General features: G+C 39.1%; 1 protein-coding gene across 10 annotated transcripts in view; it reads left to right on the forward strand.

The window, feature by feature from the left end:
* The window catches only part of MAP3K13 (mitogen-activated protein kinase kinase kinase 13), a 171,341-nt gene that overhangs the window by 85,544 nt on the left and 71,236 nt on the right, over window positions 1-14,561 (forward strand). The window contains exon 1 of one of the 10 annotated variants that reach the window (XM_057500787.1): window positions 7,455-7,547. The exons of 8 other annotated variants lie outside the window; for them this stretch is intronic. The gene's annotated coding sequence lies outside the window, so the exon portion shown is untranslated. Of the gene's footprint in view, window positions 1-7,454; window positions 7,548-14,561 lie in introns of those variants that run through there. One more of the 10 variants, XM_057500796.1, reaches the window with a different exon arrangement.

The raw sequence follows: 14,561 nt of genomic DNA on the forward strand, positions 1-14,561 counted from the left end.
TCTTGGCCTCCTGGGGGCTTATTCTGTTAGGGAAGACAAATAATAAGCAAATTGTGTTTAGACAGTGATAATTGTTAAGGAGAAAAATTAAGGTGGGAAGGAACTAGAGAGCACTGGAGATGGGGTAACGTCAAAGAGGAACTTTTCCATTGTATGGTGTATGTACACGTACAGATTCCTCAAAGAGATTAAGGAACTAGCAAACTCAGGGGCTGGTCCTTGACCAAGTCAGGCACTTGGGTGTATAAAGAGAGCTTCCTCTAAGTAATAAAACTCAAAGTGAATATGCAGTATTAAATTTTTGCTCACCATTTTATACTCTGTGCCTAACACAAAGTAGATACTCCATACATACTTGTTCATTCTATAAAAACCAGTTTTTTGGATCATTGATTTTTCCACTGGGTGGAGGCCAGGGCTGGGGTGGTGCTTGGGAAGCTTTTTCAAACTTTGCTTGCAGGATAGATCTTTCTAAGTATGTGTGGATGTGTGTAGGGGGGTTGGCGGTGTCCGTCCATAATGTCACCACTGAGAATCCCTGCATGGTCAGTGACAGTGAATGAGGGGGATATGTTCTAGTTCTCAGAGGAGTTGGGCAGAGAACCTCCAGGGTAGGCAACACTGGAGACACTTAAAATTTCTTCTACTTTTTATGCATTAGCAGATGATTTACATGCACCACCTTGAACAGAGGGTGAATTGAACCCCTGATGTAAAGCTTTCAATAATAAGATTCTATTATGCCAGCACTTACCTGCCTTCTTTATCTGGAAGATTAGTATGTTAAAATGGATAAAATCAACATGCTTTCTGTTTACCTGCTGTTAGGCACAGATGCAATGGAAAAAGAGCTAGACCGAAATTGAAGTGTGTAGCAGTCTCAGGTCATCCTTGGCAAGACAATTCTCTCAACTTTAAAAAAATCGTCCTCAGCTTTGGTTTATACCGTATGAGATGAAATTAGTGATCTTTTTTTTTTTTTTTAAATAATTATTTTTTATTGAAGGGTAGTTGACGCACAGTATTACATTACATTAGTTTCAAGTGTACAACACAGTGGTAGAACATTTATATACATAATTCTAGGTTCCAGCTATCACCCTACCAAGCTGTTACAATATCTTGACTATATTCCTTATGCTATACATTACATCCCGGTTACTTATTTATTTTACCATTGGAAGTCTGTCCTTTTTTTTTTTTTTTTTTGTGAGGGCATCTCTCATATTTATTGATCAAATGGTTGTTAACGACAATAAAATTCTGTATAGGGGAGTCAATGCTCAATGCACAATCATTAATCCACCCCAAGCCTAATTTTCGTCAGTCTCCAATCTTCTGAGGCATAACAAACAAGTTCTTAGATGGAGAACGAATTCTTACATAATGAATAAGTTACACAGTGAACAGTAGTACAAGGGCAGTCATCACAGAAACTTTCGGTTTTGCTCATGCATTATGAACTCTAAACAGTCAGTTCAAATATGAATACTCATTTGGTTTTTATACTTGATTTATATGTGGATACCACATTTCTCTCTTTATTATTATTATTTTTAATAAAATGCTGAAGTGGTAGGTAGATACAAGATAAAGGTAGAAAACATAGTTTAGTGTTGTAAGAGAGCAAATGTAGATGATCAGGTGTGTGCCTGTAGACTATGTGTTAATCCAAGCTAGACCAGGGCAATAAAACATCCACGTATGCAGAAGATTTCTCTCAGAACAGGGGGGGTGAGGTTCTAAGCCTCACCTCTGTTGATCCCCAATTTCTCACCTGATGGCCCCCCTGCGACTGTGCCTGTCTTAGGTTGTTCCTCCCTTGAGGAATCTTACCCGTCTCTGGCTAACCAGTCATCTTCCGGGGCCATACAGGGAAATGTGAAGTTGGTAAGTGAGAGGGAAGCCTTATTGTTTGAAAAGGTTAGCTTTTTACTTCTTTGCATATTTATGCCCTGTGGCTTCTATGCCCAGCATTTGTCTTGAGGTATCTTTACCACTTGGAGGAATTATGACACTCGGTAAATTTGATATGAGGCACGAATTCTATTTAAGGGTTGTAATTAGGAAGGAAGAAGAAAAGCTATAGAAGTAGCAGGTGGAAGAAAACATGGGAAGATTGATTATTTCTTTGACATATCTTCTTGTAGAGTAACTTCAGCATGTATAGGTTTTAAGCTACTACTTAAATTGCACACACACATTAACATAATAGGAGTATAGTTACATAACCAAAGCATATCTGTAATTACCAGCCATCTCCAGTGAAACCAAGAAAACCATTAAGGCACCTTAGGCATTTGTGAAAACTTATCTATGATATGGTGGATATTGTCCAACTGAACTTGAACAGTCTGAGAGAAATCAGACAAATTAAAACAACCCATTCCTGGGGACTGTTCACATGCCATATGTTCTTTTAACAGTAAATAGTCTGTAGTTGTAAGAGTTTGGAGCGCTACAATTTGCACTTCTCCAAATTCTTGGTTGAGTTCCAACAGTATAGATCCAGTCAAATTTGTTGTTTTACTGTATGCACAGGCCAGCTTAGATATCTCCTTCCTCATTCCCATGGCAAGTCCAGGAACTGGTGGGATGAGTGCATCTACAGCTGTAGCAGTGCGTGGATCTTTGTTGGGGTTTTTTGATGATCATCTTCTGGCATGAGTCTTCCAGAGAGTGCAGATGTTGGAAGTTCTTTTTCATATCGTATCTTAGTTCATTTTTGGGGTAGCCCAATTAGGCTTTGATCCTCTGTATAAACACAAACAGACCCTTTGCCTACACTTTTATATGCCCTTTATACCCTTGTGTAGAACTCGTTGGAGGTTACCACACAGGAACTGCCCTTTTTTTTTTTTTTTTTGCTTTGTTTTTGGTATCACTAATCTACACTTACATGACGAATATTATGTTTACTAGGCTCTCCCCTATACCAGGTCTCCCCTATAAACCCCTTTACAGTCACTGTCCATCAGCATAGCAAAATGTTGTAGAATCACTACTTGCCTTCTCTGTGTTGTACAGCCCTCCCTTTTCTCCTACCCCCCCATGTATGTTAATCTTAATACCCCCCTACTTCTCCCCCCCTTATCCCTCCCTAGAAATTAGTGCTCTTAAGTGTCCTTTCTACCTCTAACATTGTAGGGCTCTTGGAATCTGGCTAATACCAACCTCAAAGAGGCAAGTGACAATTTCTAAGACAGTCTGGTTAAACTCTGCCTTTATTCCAGTTCTTTCACTGCATTTGCATAGTTTAGTCCCTGTGAGGATGCGTCTACAGCTGAGCAGGAGGGGACAGTGTTGGAAGTATTTCAGGTGGAGGTATCTAGGTGAGACACAGAAAGGTTAGATTATGTTCAGATTTGCCCAGGGCCTTCCTCAGAAGCACAGTTGTAGAGTCCTGATGAGATCTGACCTTGCCACCCTTAGGCGTCCCCACTGTAAGTGTCACTTGTCTTGGCCATTGTTCTTTGTAGTCAAGGGAGAGCCTCCCTTAGAATAGTGATCTGGTGGTCTGGACTAAGAGGGGATGTGGTAACAGATAATCAGTCAATAATGTCAGTTTGGTTGTGTGTGGTAGCCTTTTCCTTGACCAGACTTCTATCAGTGTTCTTAAGAAGCAAGATTCATCATAATGGCTCTGACCCTCTCTTACTATCTCCTATCTTTGTCTAACTCAGGCAGAAGGATATGGTAAATGAGAAAATGAAGACCTGCTAAATCCATAAATAGATTTGAAAAACCAGTCTTTGAAAAAACAAGTTTTTTTTTTAATTGCTAGCTTTTGAAAATTATTCTTTTCAGAATTCTCCAAATAAGTTTGGCTGATGAACTGGTGCTTTGAGTTTGTGGATTTTGTCAAAGAAAAAAGATGAATTTTAACAGTTATGAAGCAGAAAACTTCCTTTTCATTTTTTAGTTCATTTCACCAATCTATACTTTTTCTCATATCCTTTCTTACTTGTATAATAGTCACGCAGAGAGGTCTCATGTCTAGTCCTAATAGCTATAATAATTTGTAATTTCAGAGAGTGTTTCCATTTAGTACCTTATATGTATAGTGGTGTGGTAAAAACACCTTGCAGAAAGAATTTTTGCAGGGCAACCCTAAGCATGTGTAGTAACTGTGCAATTTAAATTGTTTTAAAAAAATAGGGAAAAACAGTGTAGGATTTCCCACTGACAGATAGTAATTGTCTTCAGTGTGCTAATTTGTATTGAATTCTTAGGCTGGGGGTAATAGTCAAATTGAGCAGTACTAAGGGACACTTTAGTGAAATTTTAGATTCCAGAGAGGCCAGAGAAGTGAAAGAATGAGTTAACTGAGGGTGAAGGGCTTAGGAAATAGCCAAAGACAAAGGAATGGAGAAAGGTGGTAGGGGAAAAAAGGCAGCATGGCCCCGGAAGACTGGCTGAGCTGATGGATCACTATAGGCGGGCGGCAGCCAGGATAGCAGTTTCCACCTTAAACCCAAAAGAGTGAATCTGGAACCCACACTTTAAAAAAAAAGAGATTCTGTTATAGTCCTGAGGAGGGCTGTCACAGTTGCTATTTCTAAAAGGGTTCAATTTGCAAAATAAGCCCACTGAGGCTCGTTACCCCTGTGGCACTGTGCCTGTGTCTGCAGTAGCTGTCCTTTTAATGGGACACATTAGGCTGTTTGCAGGCATGGATAATCATGGATAATTGAGACCAGTGAGATCAAGCCCACCAAAATATAAAGCTGTGATTGCTTTTTCTGGAGAAAATAATCTTTTGATTAAGGTAAGATTAAGCATTTCACTACTTACCCACCAATTATTACTTCTTACATAACAAATTAAAATAAATATGCATGCTTCAAAGAAACATGCAATATACCTTTGGATATTTTCAGTCAGTACTTTCTAGACCTAAATTACATACTGATTTAAAATCTTTTCTTGGCTAAGCATAGAAACTCCTGGGAAATACCCACCTGATATTGCAGCTGCTAGGGCTGAAGAGCTAGTTTGAAAAGAAATTTTACTACTTTGCCAGGTTCTCCCTCCCCTCTCTTCTTCTTCCCCCTCCTATTTCTGGCCATTTTTTGAACAGATCCCCTTCCATCTGTTTGTCTAATAGAAAATAATTGAACATTTGCTTTATACTGGTTATATTAATGATCAAAGCTAGGCTCTAATCAAATTCTTAAGTATTCTCAGAGACCTGGAAACCAGAGTAGGAATTTCTTTGAAAAAGAAAACCACATAATCCTTGTGTTTTCCATAATGATCTTTTCTCCAGTTGGGGCTTCTGCCGTAACACTCTGAAACAACACTTACTCCCCATCACCTGCTCTCCTTTGATCAAAATGTTATCTACCTTGATAAGGAGTTCCTTTAACTGAATCTTATACCTTTGAGATTGGCTTTGGTTAGAGTCAAACTGCTTTTGCCACAGATTATTTTATAAAGAGCCTTTGTCTTGTTTCTGCCAACTGTTCAAAAGGCCATGGAATACTTTTAAAAACAAAGAACAGCTAGCCACCCAGACTCTAGAAGCCTTGGTCCAAGACTGGAAAGTAAAGAATTGACTAAGAGAAGTTCTTCATAAATGCAGAGCAAAAGAGCCCCTACAGGAAGGAAAAGTCACTCCACCAGAGTACCAACCACAGAGTTTGGACTGTGTTCAAGCTTTGCCAAGCCCCTGAGCAATATGAAATGGTAATTGTGATGTACCTGAAATACATATGGCTTATACTGTGAAATATCTTTACGCTGGAGAATAGTTATGCAGGAATTGATTGTGTGGCAGACTTGAAGGTTCAGAGTGAGGAAACTAGTTTCCAGGTTTCCATCTTCTAAGAGAAATCTCCTCTGGTTTATTCCTGGTAGTTGCAGACAAGGTTTTGCCAGAGCCACAGAAATTAAGCTTTGGGGCCTTGTTTTGGGACCTAGTCTTTCGTCATTCATTACCACAGGAAACTGAAAAAGAAATGTTTGACACATTTTACCAAGCAGATCCATCAATTTTTGTATCTAACTCACAGAATATAGTTAATAAAAAACTACTTAAGAATTTTTTTCAGATACTTTAATGATAGATTATTGTCTTGCCAATGGGTTTCAGCCCTGAGCAAGCTTGCTATGGATTCACTGTGACCAAAGAAATTGACAGTAGAACATTCTTGGGGTGAAAGGGCTATACCCAACTTTATTTCCAGGTGGCAGGTCAGTCACTAGAATCCCATTCACTCAGAGTGAGTCTGCATGCAGCAAGCCGGTCTCTGCCTCAGGGCCCCTCTGTCTGCACAGCCGTCCCACACAGCTGTCCTCTGGGCCCCTCTGTGCACACAGTCGTCGCACACAGCCATCCTCTGGGCCTGTGTCCTCAGCGCTGCCACCTCTCCAGCCTCTGCTCTCATGCAGCCTCGCAGCACTGCCACCGTGTCTCTCCCAGAGCACTGGGTGGAGCTCTTTATATAGAGTCAACAACCATGTATTGCCCACAGGTGTGCAGTGAGCTAGTCAGCCACTGCCAGGTGAGAATCCTGGCCACAGAAACTCTCATTTTATCCACAATTATTTTATAGATTGTGTCGAGAGAAACTTTTTCTTCCCTCTCTATTTTGTTTCTCAGTTGATCCATCCATATTGGCCTCCCCCTTCCAGCCACGACTAAGTGTAACCAGCTGGCTAGCTGACCCGCCTTCACAAAACTTGGCCCTATTCAGTGAGGATTTCTTTTAATGAGCTATAAATCGATTATTTTTTCCCTCCCTTCCATGAAAAAAATATGCATTAGCAGTTTAAAAACATGAAACCTGCAAAAGACCTACCCTTGAATCAGCTTATGCAGTGGTTCTCAAAGTAGAGCATCAGCATCCCCTGGGAGCTTGTTAGAAATGCAGATTCTCAGGTCTTTCCCCAGATGTTCTGAATCAGAACTACTAGGGGTGGGGGCGGGGCAGCTGTGTTTTAACAAGGGGCTAGGTGATGCTAAAGTCTGAGAATCCTTGATTTATATCAGGGGTGTCTCAGACTTGTAATGCATAAGAATCACCTGAGGATTGGGTTAAAAACCAGATTCTGATCCACTTAGTCTGGGGTGATTTTGTCGACATTTCTAATCAGCTCATATATGATGCTGATGCTCCTAGTCCTGGGACCACACTTGTAAGTAGCAAGGCCCTGAAGAATTGGTATGAGCCACTCCAAATACTACTGCAATAAGAAGGCTCTATCAAAATTATAACAATCCCAGTAGTTCCTAAGGAAATACTCCTAAAAGAGGAAGAGGTTTTATGCATAACGATATTAACGACAGCATTATTTCAATAGAAAGCAAAGAAATAGTCTAACCATTGAATAATAGAGAAATACAGTTGATACCACTGTAGATTTATTATTTATATCATTTGTAGATTCTGTATTTGTGAATTTGAGTATATTTTACTCACTAAAAATATTTTTAATCCCCAAATAAATACCTGCAGCACTTTTACAGTCATTTGCAGACATGTGCAGAGCAATGAAAAATTTGACTTGTCTGAAGTACATGCTCTCAGCTGTGAGAGAACAAGGTGAGGCTCTGTGCTTTCTTATTTCACTGCTCACACTGTAAAAAGGTGTCCTTCTGGAAGTCGACTTAATGCCCTGTTTTTTGCATTTTTGTGCTTTTTGGTGTTTTTACTGTTTAAAATAGCCCCCAAGCTTAGTGCTGAAGTGCTGCCTGGTAGTCTTAAGTGCAAGAAGGCTGTGATGTGTCTTACAGAGAAGATATGCTTCACTTAAGCATGAGTTACTGTGCTGCTGGCTGTGAGTTTGGTATTAGTGAATCAACAATATATATTAAGTAAAGTGTCTTTAAACAGAAATACACATAAAACAAAGCTACATATTGATCAGTTGAAAATGTTGTGACCAGAAACCTAACCCTTCATTTCTCCTACAAGCAATGGTTCAGTATTCACTAATTCAGCATTTGCAGTGACTTTATATAACATAACTATCAGGAATAACAAGAATTAGGCATATTTAACAGTCAATTGATGGAATATATGCTGCCATTTTAAATGGTGGTGATGAAATCCACAAAATTGTATGAAAAATGTTTATGATGTAGTTGTAAGAGAAAAGAAACAGGAGACAATGTTTGAAGGACAGCATAATTGGAATTACATTTAAGTGTTTTTCAAGTAAAAAAGTTAAAGTACACCAAAAATCTTTGAGTTAGGGTGACAGAATCATTTTTTTCTCTATTTCTCAAATTTTTGTTATATTGTTATATTGCTTTTATAATGTTGAACTTTAAAATTGTGTCTTATATTAGTTCTTTTAAAGGCATAAGGTACTAAGAGGGACCACTGTTTTACCTCCTTGAGAGGCAGAGGCAATACTCTGTGTTCAAGGTTCAACTGTATTTTACTCTGATTCTATAAATTAAAAGCTAAACACACTGAAGTACACTCTATTTTGAGTCTAACCTGTGCTGTTTTTGTTGGGAATGGGGTGGAATGGATGAAATGGGTCATAGTCCTTGAGAAGGATTTGTGTAGGAAAGTTTCCATTATTCTCCTGGGACCATACAGAGACTTCAGCTTTCAGAATATGTCCTTGAACGACTAGTAGATGTTGGATGCTGTGCCATGCACTGTGGTTATAATGGTGAACAACAAGGAGTGCTTACTATATGATGATATGTGCTGTTGGGGGAGGTGGCAAAGGAGTAAAGGAGTAAAGGCTGCTAGAGGAGGACAGATGTGTAGTATCTAACCCCCTACTTGACAGATCCAGGAAGGAAGTGGTAACAGACAGGAACCCTATAGAACAAGAAGAAGTTGGGTGAAGAGAGGTGTACAGAGTGTGTTGCATGCAAAGGGGACTGCAGGTGCTAAATTCCAGATGTGAGAGAGAGGGTAGTGAATGCAGAGACTGAAATGAATCTGACTGGAGAATTGCAGGGCTGTATCAAACATGAAGCTAGGAAAGCAAATCAGGCCAAGAGGGTTAGGGCTTCATTCTAAGAGATTTTATGAAGTTGAGTAGTATGCTCAGAATTACACGTTAGAGAAAGCACTCTGGCTATGGAGCAAGTGAAATAGGATGAAGAGACTAGAGACAGGTAAAATTAAGGACATGTAGGTGAAGATGACAATGACAATGCTAGAAAGAGTTACTGCAGTGGAAAGAAGTGTACAAACTCAGATATTTAGAATGTTAAAGGATACTTTTTTAAAGTGTAAGACAATGATTCATACACATATAAAATGAATGTGTATCAAATATTTTATTTCACTTATTAATTAATGAGGGAATCAGTAAGATGTAAGGAAAATTCAAAGAACACATGAATATGTAGGCAATAAGGAATGCTGCAATGAGAGTACAGTTAGGGGCAAACCACTCCATATCTATAGGACATTAATAACCACATACCACCAGATACAATTAATTTGCATTCTATGGACAAGAATCAGTTGCATTACTAGATGTTTGCTACAATATTCAGAGTTGTAAATATCTCAAAAACAAGGAAAGGCTCACATAAACTGGGGCTGGAGCCCTAGGCAAGAGTACTCAACATTCTTCTTGTCCACTGCAAAACCTTTTGACAATTTTTCCCTGATGAGAATATGCACAGGATTTGGGTGATTAGTTGGATTCAGTGATGGTAAGAAAGGAAGAAAAAGAGAAAAAAGTCATCTGTGACTGTTCATCCATTCAAGGAGGTTGAGGGAGCATTCAGCCAAGATGTTAAAATGGAAGAGAAGGGTACAGTAGGAGGGGCAGTGAGAGATGGGGCCAGAGAAGGGGATCACAGAGCAGTCCAGGGAATATAAATCAGAGATGCTCTACATCTTGGGCACTAACAAAGGAGAACAGGAATATGATCAAGGTGGGATTAGTTGGCTACAGGGTTTGAAGAATTATTCCCAGTAGTCCTCTGTCCTAAAGTGTCAGTGTTAAAACTCTTCATTTATGTTATGTGCCTCTGGGCATTTGTGCCTGCATACCTGTCTGCTTGGAGTAGAATCCTAAAAAATGATACTGATTAAGAATGAAGAAAGTGATTCTGATTCAACTAAATTAGTTTAATGAAAATAAACGATGAGGGCGGAGAACCAGATCTTGTGTATCTTTCTATCCCTGGGATGCCTAGCATAACATCCAGTAATTATATTTTATAAATACATAGGAAGAAAGACTAATATATTCGATTATGGCCTAAAGAGTTCAAGGGCTTACCCTACATAAGACAGCTACTTAAGTAAGGATTCAAACCCAATTCTTTTGACTCTAAAGCTTAGTCACTAAGATGAGTGAGTTAAATTACAACATCTCATGGAATTTGCAGCCTACCAATTTTAGGAAAGATAAAAATGTATTTCTTTATTTTTTAATTTCTCAAGTTTCTAGTAACTAAATTAAACTGCAAAATTTAGATATACTTTTTCTAAAGAAAGCTAACTTTCTAAAAGGGCCTAGTTTGATATCAGATGCACCTAATAAGCCATCTACTAACTGTAACTTGGGATAACTTATTTATCCACTTGGGGCCTCAGTTTTCTCATCTGTAAAATGATGATGATATTGACCTCCATGAAAGGATAAAGACTAAATTAGATAAAGTATATAAAAATATAAGTATAATAGGTGCCTTAGTAGATGTTGGCAATTTTTTTCTTCGAAGGGTTAAAGCTTTTGCATGCTTACTTTATACCAAAATCTGCCTTTATTTGAACATGGGCTATATACAGTGCTTAGCTCCTTTGCTTAATTCTTGACCAGTCTAAATTTAGTTTTTCAATATCATTTCTGGAGAAAGACCTTTGTTTCTTGATATTTATCACCTATTTCAGATACTGTTCTTTTCTTTCTTTCTTCCCAGTATACTAAGATTTACCCTTACCTATTTCCAGAATCACATCACCAGATTGCAACTTAACTTGGGTTTGGGTTGTTATAGATTTTTGGGTCCCTTTATTATTCCTCAGGTGCAACAGGCATTTCTAATTCAACTTTTAAAAATACTATTACATTGCAGGATTGCTATTGTTAGTTTTATTTTTAAAAGTTATTTCCTGAAATTTATAACAGTATTATATTCCTCTGCCATTTCCTGAAATATGCAAATATACTGAAATTATGAACAGATAGATATATCCTGCCTTACCTTTTGTGACAAAAGTATCTAAGGAAATTGAAGATGATATAATAAGGACTTGATCAGTTTCCCATTGTTGAGGAAAGGGAATGTTAGTAAATATTGTTAAGCCTCAGTTTTCCTCAGAGAAGGGAATAATACATGCTTTGCCTGCCTCACATGGGGCTCAAATGAGTTAAAATACATGGAATCACTTTGGAAATTCACCTCAATATATAAATGTAAGAGAATATGCTGCGATGATTGTTATTATTTGCCACTCTTGATCTGTGTCCCTAAGAAAATAAGCCAATGGAGCACGCTGTGGTAGAGTGTCTGCATGGCCCGAAACAAATGAGAGTCGATTGTGACCCTCTGCTCTCCTGAGTTTTTCCGATTGGCAATCAGAAGGCTTTGTGTGGTAAAACCCTGTATGTTCCCTTTGGAGTGACTGAAGGCATTTAGACCTTTTCATTGCTGGGTGTTGTGTTTGCAGAGTTATTTACACCACCTAGCAACCTGGCCCAAGGCAAACAATCCCTCTTGAGCTACACAGTGACTTGGTATGCTATACCTGTCATTGCTTTGTTAACCCAACAGCCAACATTTACCGCACCTACAAGATGACATTCCCTCCCTCTCTCTTTTACTGTTAAATTAATGTCATTCTCTAGTTGTATGGTCTCCAGAAGTCATCTGTAACATGAAAGAATCTTACATTTGAAAGACATGGGAGATGTCATTTGGTTCAATTCTCTTTACTGAAGCAAGAGTCGTATAATTTCTCTGATAGATTGAGAGTTTCTAGTTGTGGGAAGAGCGAATCACTCTTGAGAAGCCCTTTTCCGCTTTGGATTGTTCGGATTCCTTGTATTTTCAGAATGTTTTTTTTTAATTGCTCAAAGGGACCTTAGAGACCATTCTAGTCCAATTCCTGAAGATTGAGTCCGAGAGAGGTTCGGTGACTTGCCCACAGCCAAGTAACTAATTTATGACTCCTAACTCTTGGTAGCTTTTTCCAAATCATTAAACTGAAAAATTATGGAAATCATAAATGTTGGGTAGCTATTGTGTAGTATATAAGTGCTTTAACATGCAGCATATTTTAGCATAGCAATTATATTGTAATATAGATAGGACTTTTGTTTTTTTGATGGAGAAAATCTACGTCTTTCATTTTAATTAGAACAAATGATTCTTTAAAGCTTCATGAGAAACTCCCTGCTTCAAACAGGACATTTTTTTCTTTGCTTTCCTTTTTAGAAGGAGGGGAAAAAATCACCAGTCTGATTCTTATATCTAAGAAGTCATATGGGCAAAAAAGGCAAACGACACATTTTTCTGCTTCACATGAGGGTTGTGGGGTGGACTGGAACCAGGGACTTTTCATGTTCCAGTTGACTGGAACTTCTTAATGTTCCTGTCAGGCTTTGGTCCCAGGCCTGTCAGTGGCAATGTTGATGAGATAGGAGTAGAGCCTGCCCATATGCCAGGGGCGCTTTGAAAGCCTGGCCTATCCCTGTCTTCTGGAAGGACTAATATAAAGGAAATCTGCAACATTGTGTCCTGTGAAATTACGCTCTGGAAGCTTTAGGGTCACCCCTTGTCCGTTGTGGAAAGGGGACAGGGTGAAGGGGAGGGCAGAGCACTGATTAGCTATGATGGGAGGAACTGATAGACTCAGAGGGATTCGCAGTATGTGGGCAGACTTGGGGACGAAGGAGCATCACAAATGGTGGGATGTAGAGAACCAAAAGCAGTGCTGTCTGCTCTGAGAAATAACCAGGAGCCTTAGAAAGAGGCCCTGGCAGCAGCTTTGGGCTACCACCCAATGGCTAAACTGAATGTCTTTTCAGTTTTAGATTAAAAAAACATTTATTTAAGGCTTGTTGGATGAATCAACAAGAAAGACATTTTCTTCCCAAAATACAAACTTATGGTCTCATGTCCTTGTAAAGACAAATGATTGGATGCTTGTTTCCCCAAAGCAGAAAGTTGATTATTTTTTTATTATCCCCCTGAAATTTGTACCTCTATTGTGAGCACTTATCATGGCCTGGCTTCATTTGTGTTTGTGGCTATCTCCCCTACTAGATCTCAAGTTCTAAAAAGCAGGGACCATTTTTTAAAATTATGAAATAGGTAAAACATACCAAAAGGTAAAGAAGATGCCATCTTGACACCTTTATCTCCCATGTAACTTCTGGGAAGCACAGCACAGTACCTGGCATGCAGCAGGCACTCAGGAAAGGTTTGTTGAGTTGCAGTACTAACTTCCTTCTTATACCCATGCAGTTGTTCTTTCTCAGAATCATTTTCTCCTGGGGCCTAAGCTCTCAAGGTCTATGCACATACACTCCAGTATTCATGGTAGTAGTGGCTTCTCTGATAAGGCCTTTGGAACAGTGGTGCCACATTAGAACTCAGAAGTAGTATACTATGCAGAAGACAAGTTTAAATGAAGGAATGAAACAATAAAGGTATAAAAACTAATGGGAAGTGGATTTGGCCTTAAATGATAATAGTAGCTTGTTATCTGTGTTCACTGTTGCACCCTTTAGCCATTATTAATTTTTTTAGAAGAGATCTAAAAGGGGTTTGGGGAAGACAGAGGGTTTTTAAGACAAGAGCACTCCTGGGTTGAGGAAAGGATAGGGGGAGTTCATTTGTGTGTCTGTGGGAGCTTGGTAGTAGAATCAGGAGGATCATTAAAGAGACAAAGGAAAATGATAACATAGCCCCTGAGAAAGGAATAATACTGAAACCAGGCTAAAGGGAGCCTATAAAATTTATAACTCTCCTGATGTTAGTAATAATTATGTGAACTTTGCCCTCATATTTGTCTCCCCAGCAATATTGTAGCCCTTTGTCCCAGTTTGAGTTTAGTTACTTCCTTATTCCATTTCCAACTTCCTTGCCAAAGAGTATGTGTGAAGATATAAACCCTAACTTGCTACCTCCTCCCTGCAGTTCCCTAGCTGGCACCTATTTTCTGCCTTGATTAGTGGTAGCATCTAGCATCCTCCAACCGACTGGAAAACCTTTTCTCAGCATCATCACAGCCAGCCAGGCACTATAAACTAGCATTTCTGTCAGCTGGGTATCTCTCAGCTCTTTCCATTCTCACTCTAGTAGCAGTTTTCCATACTGTCCTCCATCCACCCCCCTAGCAGGAGAAAAAAGTCCTCCAGTCTTCCTCTTCAGCTCTATCTTCTACGTCTCTCATTCATTCACTTCCCACCATTCCCACTGACCCTTGTCCCTCTCCCCAAGTAAATGCGAGATTTCTTTCACACGCACATGCATTTGTGCATGCCTGTTCCTCAGACTGATATTCTTTCTTCCCCAACCCCATTCATCCTGGACAGCAACTTCCCCTTCGCTGTATTTCCAAAATGTGTACCATCTCACTTAGAGAGCTTCTTATGTTACATAGTAATCATTTATTTAC

This window comes from Manis pentadactyla, chromosome 1 (assembly GCF_030020395.1).
Source record: "Manis pentadactyla isolate mManPen7 chromosome 1, mManPen7.hap1, whole genome shotgun sequence".
In the NCBI taxonomy this organism is placed as follows: Eukaryota; Metazoa; Chordata; class Mammalia; order Pholidota; family Manidae; genus Manis; species Manis pentadactyla.